The sequence below is a fragment of the Zalophus californianus genome, chromosome X (genome assembly GCF_009762305.2).
Source record: "Zalophus californianus isolate mZalCal1 chromosome X, mZalCal1.pri.v2, whole genome shotgun sequence".
NCBI lineage: Eukaryota > Metazoa > Chordata > Mammalia > Carnivora > Otariidae > Zalophus > Zalophus californianus.
The window spans coordinates 119,911,103-119,928,045 of record NC_045612.1 but is presented as its reverse complement, the minus strand read 5'-3'; the positions used below and the strand labels follow the sequence as shown (position 1 = coordinate 119,928,045).

General features: G+C 49.7%; 1 long non-coding RNA gene across 1 annotated transcript in view; it reads right to left on the bottom strand.

Moving 5' to 3' along the window:
• The window catches only part of LOC113931500, a 31,687-nt gene extending 21,299 nt beyond the window's left edge, over positions 1-10,388 (bottom strand). Inside the window, exon 1 of the long non-coding RNA XR_003522732.2 lies at positions 10,129-10,388. This is a non-coding gene — a long non-coding RNA (uncharacterized LOC113931500). The remainder of the gene's footprint in view (positions 1-10,128) is intronic.
• Positions 10,389-16,943: the final 6,555 nt, after the last annotated feature.

The following is a 16,943-nucleotide window of genomic DNA, read 5'->3' as shown; positions in this document are numbered from 1 at the left end:
GCTTGACTCGGACCGTAGCAACCGCACCAGCCCTTCGTCGCCACCAGAAATGCTGGCGCTGAGCCGTTAATGCTGCGGGGTCGTTCAAAGCCGCTCTTGGTGGCATCGGGAGCTACCTGCCCCACTCCCTCCAGTGCGCCCTGGGAGGTGCAGGAAAGAGCAAGACGGCCCGTCTCCCCATGCACCCGCACAAAAAGCCTTGCCCCCAGCCCGGCGTGCGTCAGCCCCTTTTGCAGAGCAAGGAGGGTTCTGGCTCCAGAGCGCAGAGAAACAGGCATGATGGATGGGTTCCCGGAGCCCCAGACTCTGCTGCTCCCATCTTTGTCTCAGCAAAGCCTGTATCGGATTTGGGCCTTCGAGCTAGTCACTTGTTTACTCTGGCCTCATTTATCAAACGTGAAGAAGAGCCGCTCTGTGCTCTGCTTGCTTTCAAGGCTTATGAAAAAAGGAATAAAAGAGGTCTGGCCAGGCCTTGAGTCCTGTCACATAGTTGATCCCCTAGGAGCCGATGTGACCACGTGCTAAGAAGAGCCCGGGCTACCTAGGAAAGTTCACGTTGACACGGGAAGTGAAAGCGAATTGCGTCACTTTCTGTCATGTGACAGCTGCGTGCTGCCGAGCAAGTCCCCGAGCGCCTGTTTCCTCAGCGGTGAGGTGGCGATCATGACAGGTCCCGTTTATTACCACTTCCCATGCAGCCCACCCTGTCCCATTCAAGCCCTTCGCCATTACCCTTATTATACCGTCACACAGCTTATCAGTGTTGGAATAGGGGCCGGCTACGTAATTTGTGAGCCCAGCAACCTTCTTCCAAACTGACTAAAACTCCTGATGGCAGCAGCAGAACATTGGACCAAGCCTGGGGCTCGCACGACGTGACCCCGCAGGTTGCACAGCCAAGAAGCCGGCCCTGGGCAGTCTGACTCCAGAGCCTTCTATCTTAGCATCTGTGCCATGATGGGCGTCTCCTAAGGTGGTCGTGAGGTTGGAAGTGAGACTAATGCATTCCTGGCAGAGGGAACAGCATGAATAATGGTCCGGAAGTGGACGCCTGGACACGGATATGCCTAAAGAGTGATAAACCCTTGTGGCTACCGCTGTGGTGACTTGGCGGAAAGAGAAATGTGCCGGCGGGTAGTCCTGGTTCCAGGCTGTGGCACTCCGGAGGCCCTTGCACTTGAAGCTGCTGGTGCTGGGGAGCGCTGGAAGGTTTAGAAGCTGGAGGCCATGTGGACACAGGTCAGGGGACTTACCCTAGGGGGCAGGGTGGAGCAGGGCGGACTGGGGAGAGAGCGCCCCCTAGAGGAGGCTGGTACAGCAACACTCGGGGGCGCCATGAAGCGGGGCTCCTGGAGAAGGGGCAGGGGAAACGGGGAGAAGCAGACAACTTCGGGGTAAATGGAAATGACAGGTTTGGGTTACAAGCTGGATATCAAGGACCGAGGGGAAAAAGAAAAAGCTTCTGATGCCTGATGGCCTATCCTTTTGTTTTGAGGACATCAGGCCCATCTGAGCATGTTAATCACATACACAAAGTTTGCCTTGGAGCACACAGCAAACAGGATACATTTCTTGAGGAAGTAGAAACTCTTTGAGAAGGAAAAAAAAATCAGTTTAATTTCCTAAAAAGAACAGCTGTTACTGTCTATAAACTCAGTCATTTCTCAATTTGGGTTTTTTTTCCCCTGAAATCTTCCTTTCTGATTTTCCGAGGCATTTATCCATTCTTTGATTATGATATAATCACGTATCCTATAGCTCGTATTTGCAGGTAATTATGTCCTATAATAATTGTACATTTCAGAGGAAACCATACAATTAAATACAACCCCCCCCCCAAAAAAATCTTCTTTAAATCTCTACCGTATTCTTCTCTCAAACTTGGTAGGGCCCTGAGAAGTGGGGCACCTCAGGCCCAGCTGCCTGGGCTCAAATCCCAGCTCCCACTCACTAGCAGTGGGACTTTGGTCAAGTTAGGGTAACCTGGATCCCTTCTCTCAAATGGGGGTAACAATACTAATTCTTACCTCAATCCTACTGTGTTACTGAGCAATGCGTTGACTAGTCCGTGGCTTGCAGAAAGGAGGCCATTAATGTCACTTATATTCTCTAGATGATCTACAATGATCCCGAGTGACATTTAAGATCAGAAACATCTACATGAAGTTATATTATCATTATTATTACGTGTCTATCCCCAGTGGGCCACAAAGGTCAAGCCTGGAAGGCCTAGAAAGAAGGGCTCGTGGGCTTTTCTTCCCACATGGGCTGACAATGGTTTTTGACAGAGTCAGCAACCTGAGGTGAGGTGAGCAAGGCCACAGAGGAGAGGAGAAACAGATCTACATCCGTACCTGTTTTGAAAGAGGAGCTCTCTGGATTAATAACAGTCTCGCTACTTTTCATGATGCGGGATTGGAATTTTGCTGCCCCAGTATGGTTGTGGCCGAGCATTCAACAGGCACTCATTCAGGCCCCATGTTGTTATGCGCTGGAGATACCGAGAGAAAAAAGACCTGGGCCCACCACTGAGGGGACCCAGCCCGACAGGGAGAGGAGACAGGGAAGAAACAAGCGGCAAAACAGGGACAAACGTCACAAGAGAAGACTTTCCGAGGCACAGGAGTATGAGGAGAGCATTCTGCCTCAGGGAGTAAAGAAGGCTTTCACCGCCCCCCCTCCCCCCAGGCCGGCATTTAAGCACAAGTCTCTAAAATGGCTGCCAGACAGGGAACTTTCTGGGCTGACGGAAAAATTCTGTATCTCGTTTGGGATGGTGGTTCCACAGGCACGCGTGGTCGCCAGTACCCATCTTAAGCAGCCATAAAATGAATGCACTATGTTTTATGTAAATGAAACCTCAATCAAGTTGAGTGTGAACAGAGTCCACACGTACAGGCACTGTGTTGTCGCGACAGCACACTGCCTGGCACTTAGTGGATTCTCTGCTGAATGACACCCTGACGGGCTGAGCGTGTGGAGCTTTCTGTGTCCCCGGGAGCCAGCTCCCTATTGCTCCTGGGTCTGAATCCTGCCTTTGTCCGGCCACCAGGAGCCCAGGGCGGAAGCCGGCCTCTGCAGGGGAGGAGCCTCCGCTAAATACGCTGACCTCGCCAGGCCTTAGGGGGTTCAGGGAAGTCTTTCTGCTTACTCGGCTTCTCGTCTGAATGCAGGGCCCTATTGGCCGACCAGCTCCAAGCCCTGAGGGCACATTTATCAGTCGGTGGCTCCCATCTGCCCTAGGAGTTCGTGGCCTACGACTCTGCTGGGCTGAGCTCTCAGCCCCCTCCCCCAATGCCATCCCCCCCCCCCCTCGCCCTAGGCGGCAGACCCAGCTGGGGCAGGGCTGGCGGGAGCTCCTAAGCCAGAACCGTGAGGCCTGACACTTACCAAGGCCTGTGTGTGTGTGTGTGTGTGTGTCTGTGTTTCAGTGGATCTGGATGGACAGACAGCTAAAGTAGTGATCAGTAAGGCGTGTGTGTGTGTGTGTGTGTGTGTGTGTTTCAGTGGATCTGGATGGACAGACAGCTAAAGTAGTGATCAGTAAGGCGTGTGTGTGTGTGTGTGTGTGTGTGTCTGTGTTTCAGTGGATCTGGATGGACAGACAGCTAAAGTAGTGATCAGTCTGTGAAAGGGCCTCAGTTTCCCCCCCCACCAAGGTAGGGTTGCCAGATAAAAGATAGGACTCCCAGTTAAATGGGAATTTCAGAGAAATAATTTTTAACTATGTCTCAAATATTGCACGGGATAACTTTTCCTCAAAAGTCTTTGTTATTCATCTGAAATTCCAATTTAACTGGCTGTGTTGCATTTTGATCGGCTACATCTAACCACCCTCCTGGGGTGAGGCGGGCAGCCGAGAGAGAGGGGAGAAGAGCCTATTTTGCTAAACCCGCACACAGCACTCTCAGGGGAGCAAGGGGGGGGGGCAAGCCTTCATGGTTGTTCCCCGGGGCATTGGAATCAACGTCCATAATGGGGATCACAGGGTGGGTGCGAGGCTGCTCTGCTCGACTTATCCAATCATCCCATAATTCACACGGGAGAACAGCAGTTGGCAGAACAGGCTGTAAATGTGCTCCATTTCCTCCCCACAGCCACCTCCGCTGTGTGGCTCCTCCCTCCCTTCTTGAAGCCAGCTGGGGTAGCCCGGGCGGGTGGGGGGGGGGCGCTGGCTGAGAGGGAGGCAGACACCCCTCCTGCACCACCCGCCTCACCTGCTTTCCCAGGCTCACCCCGTCCGCTACCCACGTGGCCCCCTCCCTCCTCAGAACCTTCACCTCAGGGCTGCCTCAGCAAGGAACTCTCTAGGTCGGCATAGGAGAAGTCAGTGGAAAGTTACTTGCACATAAACGGATGGACGGATGATGAAAGTCCAGGAAACCGCAGTTCCTCCCCTGCCGGGACACCAGGCCAGAGGCCAACCTGCTAGGCTTGGGACCCACTTCTGGCCTCACCACATGCCCAGAGACCTTGGACGAGTCACTTAACATGTGCCCCAGTTTTGCATTTGTAGATGGGATGCAGCTGCCCAGTCGTACCCTTCTGGGGCTGCCAGGAGGCAGGAATGAGCTGGCAGATGCAAAATACTGGTAACGTTTAAAATGAAGCATCTGTACAAATTTATGGTGGTGCAACCCGGCTAGAGGTGCTTCTACTTAGAGAAATCCAATACATGAATATTCTGACACACACACATCGTTGCATGATTCAAAGAATAGCTTCTCTACCTCACTGAAAATATGATTCGGTTCACCAAAATGTAATATTGTGATGGCATTTTACAGGGAAACATGGAAGACATAGCTTCTGTAATTGAACTCGGTGTGTGCTTCAGCGGCATTCTAGAAAGGAGGCCTACTGCAGACCTGTCTACAGTCCCTTTGATTTAGGTTTATGAGGGTTATAGTCTTAGTAACTGCCCTCCTGCCCCTTTAAGAACAGAAGTCCTTCAATTGCACATAAGCAGGAAGTGCCCCTACTCTGTCTTGGCTGTGTGTTTCACTTCCTTCCAGAGGTGTTTTCTTACTAAAGAAACCCCCAGTCCAAGGTCATGTCTATTTCTTTCAAAAGCATACTCAACTGCCTTTGTGTTGGTTTCATGAAATTTCTGGGGCAGGAAAATACACAAATATATATATATTTTTTTACATTTTATTTTTAAATAGCCTTTACTTTTTAGAGCAGTTTTACATTCACAGCAAAACTGAGTGGAAGGTACAGAGATTTCCCAAATGCCCCCTTTCCACACACGTGCACAGGCTCCCCCATTATTGACACAAATAATATTTTTAAATATATAAAAGATGAAGGTAAAACATAAATGGTGTTTTAAATATTTTAAAATGTAAAAGTAATACATGCTTCCAGTAAAAATGCAAGTGGTAGAAGATTCTCCATTCCCCTTCCCCAGAGGTCGCTTCTGTTAATAGTTCTTAAAATTCCCTTCTGGAACTTGTCTCTATAACCTCACTTTTTTTATTACACAGAGATAGATCATACGATATTTATAAGGTTCTCTTTTTTCTACTCAGGAGTATACATGAGGGGCGCCTGGCTGGCTCTGTTGGTGGAACATGTGATTTTTGATCTCAAGGTCCTGGGTTCGAGCCACATGTTGGGTGTGGAGATTTCTTAAACAAACAAACAAACTTAAAAAAAAGTGTACTTTGGCTATCCTTCCATGGCATCATGAGTAAAGCTGCCTCAATCTTTTTCTTGCTTTATTTAGAGAGACAGAGAGACCGAGCAGGGGTCGGGGCCAAGGGAGAGGGAGACAGAGAATCCCAAGCAGACTCCACACTGAGCAGGAAACCCAACGCGGGGCTCGATCCCAGGACCCCAAGATCATGACCTGAGCCGAAACCAAGAGTCGGACGCTCAACCGACTGAGCCACCCAGGGGCCCCTCGGTCATTTTCTAGCGGCTGTATAACTTTCCATTGTTTGGGTACTCTATCATGTATTTAACTAATTTCCTAATTAATATACACTTAGGTTAATTCTAGCGTTTCCTCTTACCTACAATGCTATGGGGAAAGGATATATAGGTATGTGCATGTGTACAAATATATAGACACCTATCTTGGCATATGTGTCCGAATATGGCCCTAGAAAACATTTCTAGCAGTAGAACCACTGGATCAAACTGGAAATGCTGTTTCGACTGTGAGAGCGGCTGGTACCCCTGAAAAGTCTTTATACCAGTTTACAATTCCAGCAAGAGCACGTGAGCGCAGCTCTCACTCTTCTTTCCCTGCCTTCTGCCCAACCTCAGACAGTACTCAACATTTTCATTTTTGTCAGTCAGAAGGGGGCAGAGAGGGCCTGGTTGTCTGATTTGCATTTGAAAGCCTGCAACCCAGGGGCATCTTCCCGTATTAATCCTGACTCAGTGAGGAGGGGCTTAGGGGCCAGACTTTGGAACAGGAGAGAGCTGGATGCCATCCTAGTTCAGGCACTTGCCAATAGTGATGTGCAGGGCCTCAGTCTTTCCATCTGTAAAATAAGCATCCTGGGGCACCTGGGTTAAGCGTCTGCCTTCGGCTCAGGTCGTGATCCCGGGGTGCTGGGATCGAGCCCCGCATTGGGCTCTGTGCTCGGTGGGAAGCGTGCTTCTCCCTCTGCCACTCCCCCTGCTTGTGCGCACGCGCTTGCTCTCTCTCTCTGACAAGTAAGTAAATAAAATCTAAAAATAATTAATAAATAAATAAATAAAAATAAAATAAGCACCCTAAGACCAAGACCATGGGGTGATTGGAAAGGCTCCAAGAAAGCAGTACAAGTGGCCAGCAGGGCAAATGTTAGTGTGCTTCCCACCAAAGCAAAACAAAACCCAGAAAACCCAATTTCAACTGGCCCAGTCCGAGGCCCGGGAATAGTTTCTGCGATGTCTGAGATCTCCCCTTCTTACTTGCTGCCCCTGCTTGAGGGAGGAAAATGCAAATAAAATGCTGAAAGAGAAAACTGACATGATCACATCAAACGGTGCGTCTGACCAGCAAGTGACCTGGGGCGTGTTATGTCTTGGAGCCCGTTTCTTTTCTGTAAGATGGGGTGTTCTCTTTACCCAGCCCAGTCGCTCGGGGAATCAAAAGGGCCACAGGACAGTGCCTGGCTCTGGCAAGTACTCTGGATGACCCGTGTGGTTGTTCCTAGCCACAGAGCCCCCCCCCCAGCTGCTCAGCCCACGTCCCCCCAGCAGGACAGGTGAAGTCCCCTGGACTCTGGATGATGCACAACACCTACTCAATGCCGGCCTCGTTGAGGGCCCTCGGGGGACCATAAACACGGCAGTAGGAGCACTGGCTGGAAGGGCAGCCTGCAGCTTTCTGGCCTGTCCTTGGAGACAGAAGTCTATCCTGCAGTGCTCAGCAAGCAGGTGGAGCGAACAAGCCCCATTTCCCGTGGCTGGGGTAAGACCTTCACGGGCCTACTTTGTGAAAAGATAACTGGCCATGTTTTATTCTTTTAATTTTCTCCTTTGGAAGCGGGATGCACTCTGAATCCTGTGGGGTGGTTCCAGTGACATCAAAGTCACTTGCAAGCGGGGTCGGCACTGACATGGTTTCCTTCAGTGCCACAGACTCTCACGTGGGCTTGTGAGGGGTGGGGAGAGAAAGTCACCTCCCCCGAGGCTACACCTAATCCCACCAGTGCGGAGGCCTATGGTCCAAATATTCGTGTCCCCCCCGATTCACATGCTGACATCGGAACCCCCATGATGATGATAGCAGGAGGCGGCCCTTGGGGAGGTGACTAGATCAGGAGGGCAGAGCCTTCCTGAGTGGGACCAGCGCCCTCTCCCTCCCACCACGCGAGGACAGGACAAGAAGTCCGTGACTGGGAAGAGGCCTCTCACCCGACCACGCTGGCCCCGATCTTGGATGGCCGGCTTCCAGAACTGCGAGAAATAAACGTCTGTTTTTTGTAAGCGCCCCAGTCTGTGGGATTTCCTTGTGGCGGCCTGAATGCACAGAGACCCTGAGCTCGGCGCTCTGTGAAGACAGGTGACACGGCCACACCACGTAGGCAGTAGAGCTGTGGGAAAGAGCAGGTCTCAAAAACGAATAGCTTCACGGTGGAGAAGCCTGGCAGGTAACACCTTCATCAAGTGCTCAAAGTGAACACCGCCAATAACGGGTCAGGCCAACATCATGCGCCTCTGGACTCAAGACCCCGAGAAGGTCACAGCCTCCCTTGTGTAGGATTCCTGCCAAAAGGGCAAAGCCCAAATCTAATCATCAGGAAACATCGGACAAACCGAAACGAAGGGGAAATCCACAGAACAAGTGGCCTGTTGTCTTCAAAAATGTTAGTGTCGTGGAAGAGCCAGAGAGGCTGGGGAAGTTCTAAATTAAAAAGACACTAAAGGGACGTGCCGTCTAAATGCAATGCATGCTCCTGGACTGGAATCTGGACCAGAAGAAAAAATTGCTATAAGGACGTTATTGGGCTAATAGGCAAAATTTGAATAAGATTTGTAGATAGCAGTATTGGAGCAATGGGAATGTGGCTGTGTCGGAGAATGTCTTGTTTTTTGTTAGATTCGTAACTTGCTCTCGGGGTTTAGAAGATAACGTAGAGAATGATAAAGCAAATGGAACAAAATATTAACAACTGATGAATCAGGGGGCAAGGTATACAGGAATTCTTCATTGTATTTTTGCAACTTTTCCGTAAGCCACCTCATTATCATAAACAATCAGGCACAGTCCAAGGGGCTCACCGGGAATAACAAAGACACTCCTACCACTTGGGAAATGGGAAGGGTTTAGACCAAGGTCAGTCACATTTGTTGATGACGCAAAACCAGATCCAGCCTCCTAGCTATAAGAGTAAGACATTTGTGCAAACATCTCTGTAGAGTACAAAAGACAATATTCAAACATTAAAATACCTCCTTCTGGCCCAAACTAAAATTGTGCCCCAGTCTGTAAGTAGACAGAAAAATGGAAAGATTTAAGTCCAAATGTATGCTTTTTCTTTGTGCCGAGGACGACGGGTAGTCAAAAAAGGGGGATGGGGGTGGTATGTCAGGAAAGCCATTTCCATGAATGAGGAAATTTAAGGTCTTCGGAAGCCTAGCATGCAGGTTCAAATCTGGGCAGTGGATTCTTGGATGACAAAACTAAGTAACCAAGCACAAACTACCATCACCGTCCCTGCCACGAGCACAACAAAACCAGGAGTGCTGCTGCTTGCTAGCATCCAGTACCAACAAATCGTCCTCTAGGGAGCTACGACATTGCTCCTAGATGACTGACTTTCATAAAGGACGGGCCTGGGCTCCTTCTCATCTGACGCGAATAAGCTGCTTCCTGAAGTATTTGACCTCCTGCTCCTAAAATCATGCCGAAAGGACTATAGGCCCACGGCTCAAAGTAAGGAGTTTTGGTTTCTGGCCGTGGCTCTGCTAACCAGCTGAATGCCCTTGGGCCCGTCACTTGACCTCTCTGTGCTGGGTTTCATCCTCTGCAAAAAATTGATACCAATACCTAGCCCCTTTATCAGCGTAAGGCTGCTTTAAGGATAAAATGACACAAAAGATGCAAAAGTGCATTGACAAAGTTCACAAACACCAGATAAATGCGACTCGTGTTACATAAGGAATTATTGGAGCCCAAGATGTAAGGTGACACCTATAAGCTGGTCTTTTTTTTTCCCCCCCCCCCAACTGTTGTCCAACTGACAGGTTGCTCTGAGCTAGTGCCTAAGCCCTTTTGAGTAAGCCGCTGGTATGGACCGTGGAATTGAGGCTGGGACGAGAAGGTGCAGGAGGCAATGGTAAGTTACATTTCCAAAGCAGATATTCGGTGGTTTATCTGGTTCATTGGTAGCCACCCCATTATCTCTTCCATTCCCTCTCAGAAATTCTGTTGGTGACTTTTTCTCATTTGAGAGACCCTCTCCCTTCGATAGACTAGGGTGCACAGACATCCAAGAGAGCTTTGCAGAGAATCCAGGGAGTCCATAAATTTAGAAAGGAAAAAATTACATCTTTTCATTCACCTCTAACTAAGTGTTAGCATTTCCTTCAGGGACGCCTGCAAGCAAGTCTCTAAGCGTGGGCTGCCATATCAAAATACCACGGAACGAGCAGCTCAAACAACACACATGCACTTCTCACCGTTCGGGAGGCTGGGAATCCAAGATCAAGGTGCGGGCACATTTAGTTCCTAACACGAACCTGCTTCTTGCTTGGCTTACGGACAGTGCCTTCCTTCAGACAAACGTTCAACTCCATAACGACAAGGAAACTCTCTAGCATTAGCAGTTCCTGTGACTGTGTCAACAACAGACACCACAGATATTTTTCTATCTGCTAACATTTTGCAGATATCTACACACGCCCCACTATTTTGAATTTATGCTGGATCTGAGACCGACTACGGGATTGTGTGATTTAATGCACAAAGCAGCACGTAAATGACTCCATCACAGTGTTTAATAAAACTCTTTTGGTAACTGTATGGCAATCTAATTGCTTTCATTCATTTTTTTTTTTAATTTTAGGTATTTACATAATTCTGAGATAGGGTCTCTGGGCTTCACCAGATTGGCACGGCACAGAAAGAGTTAAGAACCAGACTCTCACCCCACCCCTGAGTCCCCTCCCATTTCCTCTGAACCAGACACAGGGGTGTGAGGAAATGGGACTATGATTTACTTTTCTTACTTCCTCTCTCTCTCTTTTTACACCCCCCCCAACTTTTTTTTTTCATCGAGGTAAAGTTCACATAACATGAAATTAACACTTTGAGAGCAAACAATTCAGTGACATTTCATACGTCACCCTGTTGTGCAGCCCCCTCCTCTGTCTAGTTCCCAGACATTTTCATCACCCTAAAATGAAACCCTGTACCCAGACAGCAGTTGCTCCCCTTGGCTCCCCCCTCTCAGCCCTTGGCCACCTCTAATCTCCTTCTCTCTCTATGGATTTGTCCATTCTGGATGTTTCACAGAAATGGAATACTGCCATGTGTGGTCTTTGGGAGCCGGCTTCTTTCACACAGCATGCTTTCCAGGTTCATCCATGTTGTAGCGTGCACCGACTTCATTCCTTTTTATGGCGGAATACTGTCCCATCAGATGACTACACCGTATTTCATTTATCCATTCATCCATCAATGGGCACTTGGCTCCTTCCACCTCTTGGCTAATTGGATTGGTGTTGCTATGGACACGAAGACAAGTATTTGTTTGAATACATGCTTTTCACTGAATCTATTTGCTAAAGTGCGACTTAGTAACTGTAGGGTCTGTGAATCTCAATTGTCCATACCATCTTGACCAATTCAGACAATTGAGTCCTGGCTATAAATGGCACAGTAGACGCCTAGAACTCAAGCATCCTCTCTTGGTACTTTCATTTGCCCCGCGTTTGGCCTTCGTGTGAGAAAATGACATCCTCCTCTTCTGGCTTGGGTGCAAATTCTATCTGTGGAATTCCTCCGCAGGGAAGCCTCCTGTGAGTGAAGGCATCAGAGAGCATTGGAGAAGTGGGCAGAGATGGCGGTAAAGGCTGGCTCCTTCCCTGGCCTTGGCACACGCCCGGGAATTCTGACATGCGAGGAAGCTAAGAGCCGCAAGCATCCCTTGGACAGGACAAAACTGCCAGGCAGAAAGGAAGGGAGGAGACCTGGTGGGCGTCCCTGGCACAGGCCCTAGAAACGTGTGGTGATCGCCAGCTCCAAGGGCAACTAGGCTCAGATGGAAGCTTAGCAGAGGGCGCAGAGGCCGAACCATCCCGTGCACACACTCAGACCTTCTCACACCCAGGTAGCACATGCGGGAAGGATCAGAGAGGGCATTGCAGGCAGAGGAAGGGGCACGTGAGTAGATGGGCCCGTCCCTGGGTCCTAGGAAAAGCTAGGGAGGGCATGGGGGGCACACAGAGAATGAGAGGGGCTGGACTGGCTTCATAACTGGTACAAAATGAAAGGGTGGGGCCCTTTGTTCAAAATTATTAACAGTTTCAAGATGGCGGCAGCAGAGCGCGAAGCTGAGCAAAGGGTCTCTGGGAGTGTGGGGGCCTTGTGCCACTGCATAGGTCACACGCCCTTGGAGCCAGCCCTGCAGAGGGGAGACGGTCTGGGTCAGCCAAGGAGGTTGATCTTGGCCTATGTGATCGAATCTAGTGCCCACCTGTGCTTCATTTTCCTTGCCACGAAGCCATTAGCCACCTTCTGCTGATGGTGTGGGAGCTATATTCTATTTAAAAAGCATTGACGTCCCCAGAAGCAGCACATTAAAATACATAAACACTTACTACTTGCTAATGATAGTTCTGCTTCACGACAGAATTAAAAAGTGTATCACTTTTAACACAGAAGGCCATCAGGAGTATGTAATGCCTCCCCTTTCAATTATGTGATTTGACCTGCTAATTTCTTGTAACCAGTGTAATATGAATGACTGCTGGGAAAAATATTAAAGTAGTGAAAAGCTGTGTGAAACTGCCAATGTTCAAGATAAGAATTCCCTTTATTGCGAGTGCACTGGGCTCTGTAGGATGAGGCAGAGAGCAGACTGAATTTGTGTAATGAAATCATTTGACAATTGAGGCAGGCAACTTTTTAATTTATATGATACATGACCATGATATCTGTGTTTCAAAGTTTTAGTGATGGAAACGTTGGATGGTTTATTGTGATGGGACAGAACTTTACCCTTAGCTGGCCTATACAACAAAAACTAAGGGCCTTATCTTAGGAGTCCAGAAAAGCGGAATATTTAACTGAGGCGGCTTCTGAGCCAGCCAGTCTGAGTTCGAACCCTGCCTCCGGTTTTTGCTGTGTGGTTTCGGGTAAATTATTTAATCTCCCCAGGACACCCTCATTGGCAAAATGAGTAACATAACAGTGCCTCTGCCATGGGGTTGTGTAAGGGTTTAGGGAGATTATGCATGGAGAGCTCCCCTGTATATGGTAAGCACTCAGAAAATGTTAGCATTACAGACAGGACTGCTGCTGCTGCTGTTGTTCTTATTAATTATTATTATTATTATTATTACTGTTATTATTGAATCTGGCCGCCACCTGCCTCCCCACCTTATTTCCTGTCACTTTCATTCTGCACAAGCCCCAGCCAAACAAAGCTACCTACCGCCCCCGTATATGCTTGAAGCTTCTCTGCCTGCTTTTTCTTGCCCTTGCTGTGCATAGACTGAGCAACCACTTGGAGGGGATGTTGTAGAGGCGAATTCAAGCCACGGCAGGGAACTGGGTTGAATGAGATCCCCCTGAAAGTTCCTCCTGGCTCTAAGATTCCATCGGATCGACAAAGTGAACAGGAGAGTTAGCGGGCACGTTTGACATTCTCTAGAGCGTTCTTTGATTCCTCTCTGCTTCGCCGGTCTCCTGCATTCATTTTTAGCACACTAGCCGAGGGAACCTTCTGTTCCATCACACTGAGCGCAGGGTGGAGCTGCCGCAGGTGGGAGTCCTGGAGACACGCTCAGGTCGGGGACAGATGGCCCCGTTGGGCGTGCAGAGGCTCGGGAGACAGAGCCTGTGTGTTTGATCGCGAGCAAGCTTGCTTAGATTCTCTGAGCTTCAGGGTTTTCAGTAGTAAAATGCGGGTATTAATGCCCACTGCAGAGGGTGAGAATTGCATTAGATATGGTATACAGAGAGCCCACTGAATACCCCTTCCCTGTCGTTAGTTAGGGAGGGGACTCGGGCTGTGCCTCTAAGGGGATTTACCTGAACCGACTGAGACTGCAGGGTCACCGGGGAGAGTGGGGTGCAGGCAGGGAGGGCAGATGGTAGGAGGCCCTGAAACCGAGACAAAGGGACCTGGGCTCGAGAAAGCGAAGGGTTGGGAGCCTTGCTGTGGTCACTTTCTTCTGTTCCTTTCAGCGCTCTGCACAGAATTTAATAGGTTAAAAGTAATAGGACTAATTTTTCATGTACCCAGACCTCTGTGGCTGCTTCTCCAGACTTGGAAATAGCTACACATCTGCCCCAGGCCTACCCTGGAAAGGGAAATAAAACAGAGTGTGCCCTGACACCTCTTCCTGGTTGCACCGGGCATGGGCTTTGGAGGTGGGCCACCGTCCAAGGCAGGCTCTCTTGGCACACGGGTGCCGGGTGGGTTCTTCTCCCCGAGAGCCCTGAGCTTGTGGGAGCGCACCCTGCGGTTCTGTTGCTGCTCTCAGCCTCTGTCTTTCCACTCGGGATTGAAAACCCCCACCTCCATGCTGGTCGTGCCCAGCACACGCTAACCCACTTAGAACGGTAGCTTCTGTGAGGCGGGAAGTAACCGTGACATGTGAAACATTAATACCGACAGGTCTGAACGATCTGGGGAAGAAAGCAAGGTGGCTCGAGCCACAGGCTCAGAGTTTGGCCAAGCCGGGTTCAGGAACCTTCCTCACTCAAGCAAGTCAGTTCAATGCAAGGCCCTAACTGTTTGAGCAAGTGCCCTCTCCCAGGCGCTGCGGGAAACAAAGCAGCCTGTCCCCTCACATGCTTCCTGATGATTCTCAGGCGCAGACTTGGGGGACCCGGAGCGGGACGGGGGTGGGGGGGGGTTGAAGACTTTTATGAAACCCTTAGCACAAATAACAGACAGTGGCTACCGGCTGAGTTATCACAAGGATGGATCTCTAAGCTCAGTTTCCCCATCTGTAAACCTCTCTTCATTGGGGAGGGGGGCAGCAGGGGGGAAAGGCAGAAGCAAACGTAAAGCACCCATGACCGTGTCTGGCTCTTACAAGGCATCAACCAATGGGGGTTGTTAGTTTTTATTTGCTATAAAACTAACAAAAGCTCTCATTTTTACTGGTACTTTTTAAGAGAAATGACGAATCTAAAAACCTCTAAAATTTGTAATTCCAAACACTAGACATTAATTTTTTCCCCCTCAACTTTCCATCCTAAATAACAATAATACAAAGCACTTACTAAGTGTCATGCACTGTCCTAAGCCTTCAGGGCTCCCCATGAGCCCCATGAGGTAGGTTACTGCAATGATCCCATTTTACAGATGAGAAAACTCAGGCCCTGAAAAATTAATTCACATGGCCAGGGTCACACAACCCTTAAAAATATTCCTTTAGTTTGCGTTCTCCTTCATCTGCCTCCCCCGCCCCCCCCCCCCCCCCCCCCCCCCCCCCCGGGCTCTCTCTAGGTCGCTGACCAGGGGCAAGGCAAGCCGAGTATGGAAGACTCTCTTCCTTTTAACGAGTCCCCTTCTTTTTTTCTGTCAATATCTAAACACAACGGAAGGCAGCTTGCTACCAGACGAGAAACGTTCTCCACGCATTTCCAAATTTCCACTCCTGTGTCTCTTCTGGAGACATGGCTCTGTAAGGCCTAAGCCTTTCTAAGGAAAAGGCCCTGGGGAGAGGCAGCACTGGGTTGGTAGTGGCCTTCCTTTGTACCCAGAGACACCCGGGGGGCGGGGGGAAGAAGTGATTTCTGACGCCAGCTGGATGAGGCAACATGGAATCATGGAACTTACAGAGACGGTGTATCATGCAACTGCCTGCTGCCACAGGCCAAAAATTCATCCTGCATGATCTTGAACGAGCTTTCCCCGTCAAGGGAGCTCTCAGGCCAGTCAACTAGGGTAGGGTCAGGGGGGAGGTGTAACCAGAGAGGTGACATCCTGTTTAGAGAGCAGAATGGCCACCACCCACCAGAGCATGAACTGAGGAGACAGTCACCTGCCCCTGCCCCCCCTCCCGCCTCCCCCACCCCAAGAAGGAAGTCAAGTGAATAAAGAAATGGGGAAGTCCGAGCTGCTCCTGCAATGGCTTTTGAGGGTCTGTCTAACACTTGACTTTAATCCCCACAGGACAAAAGCCTCTGCCATAAACACGACTAGCAAGGGGTTTCTGGAAGCATTTCCTCAGGATGAGGAAAGGGATAAAAAGTATTGTGCGTACTGCTTTGCGTCTCAAAATAATTTCAAGTAGGTCCTTTCCAACCCGCGGGTCTTTCTGCTTTCACGTGCCATTTGCGGGCACAGGGCAGGGTGTTCGCGACTGATTCCAGAGGCAAGGGGGTCCCTGGTACTCACAGGCAAGGTGCCATTTTGAAAACTGCTCTTCTCTATCGAAATCTCCCATATTTCCGGATGTAACTTAGAAGTGCCCTTCAAAAACATCTTGTGCTGAAAAGGCTCTCTTCAAAACAGAGTGAGATTGTTACATTTTAATCTTTCGATTTTAGAGATGATGGGATTGCAGTCTTTGGCACTGGACACGGGCCTCCTTAGCAATCGCTTTTATATTTAGGAAAATAAGGAACAGGAAAGTAAAAGAACTTCCTTATTGTCAGGCAGCAATTCAATAGCAGAGCTTGAACTTGACTTATTTTTCAAAGCGGGGAGGCGTTGTGCACTATAAAATCCAGATAGATTAACCTCCAACCAGCAAATATTTCGGTTATTTTATTCGGGTGCTCACCAAAAATTACAGCGATGAAAAAATATGCATGTTACAGTGAGGAAACTTTTTTGAAAAGAATCACTTAAGGGTGCTTTACCTCCCACCCAATTTCAGGAGAAGCCTGGTGAGGAGACAAAGAGGCCCGGGGTGGGGCGAAGGCCCTCGGCTGGCCCGAAAGCTGAGTCACAGGAATCGCACCCCTGCAATGGGCGAGGCCCTCCAGCGCGGCCACCGCACCCTCGCTCGGGGATGTCCGCACCAGACAAAGCCAGCTTCGCTGTAAAGGAATGCCTGGCCCCCTAGGTGCCACCCAGACCCTTAGTTATCATGCCCCGGTCCCCAAGAGCAGGTTGGCGCGGGTGCTGCAAAAACCCGTTAGGATAAAATAGACCTAGGGAGGGACAATGCATGATGCAGGAAGTGCTGGGGGGGAGGGGGCTTTGGCTCCTCTTAATTTTCCGCCGTCGTTGCGGTGAGGGTGCACTGGTGCACGCGGGGGGGTCCCCCAAACGCCAGGCCGGCCCCCGGACGCCGGGGCCGAGGCG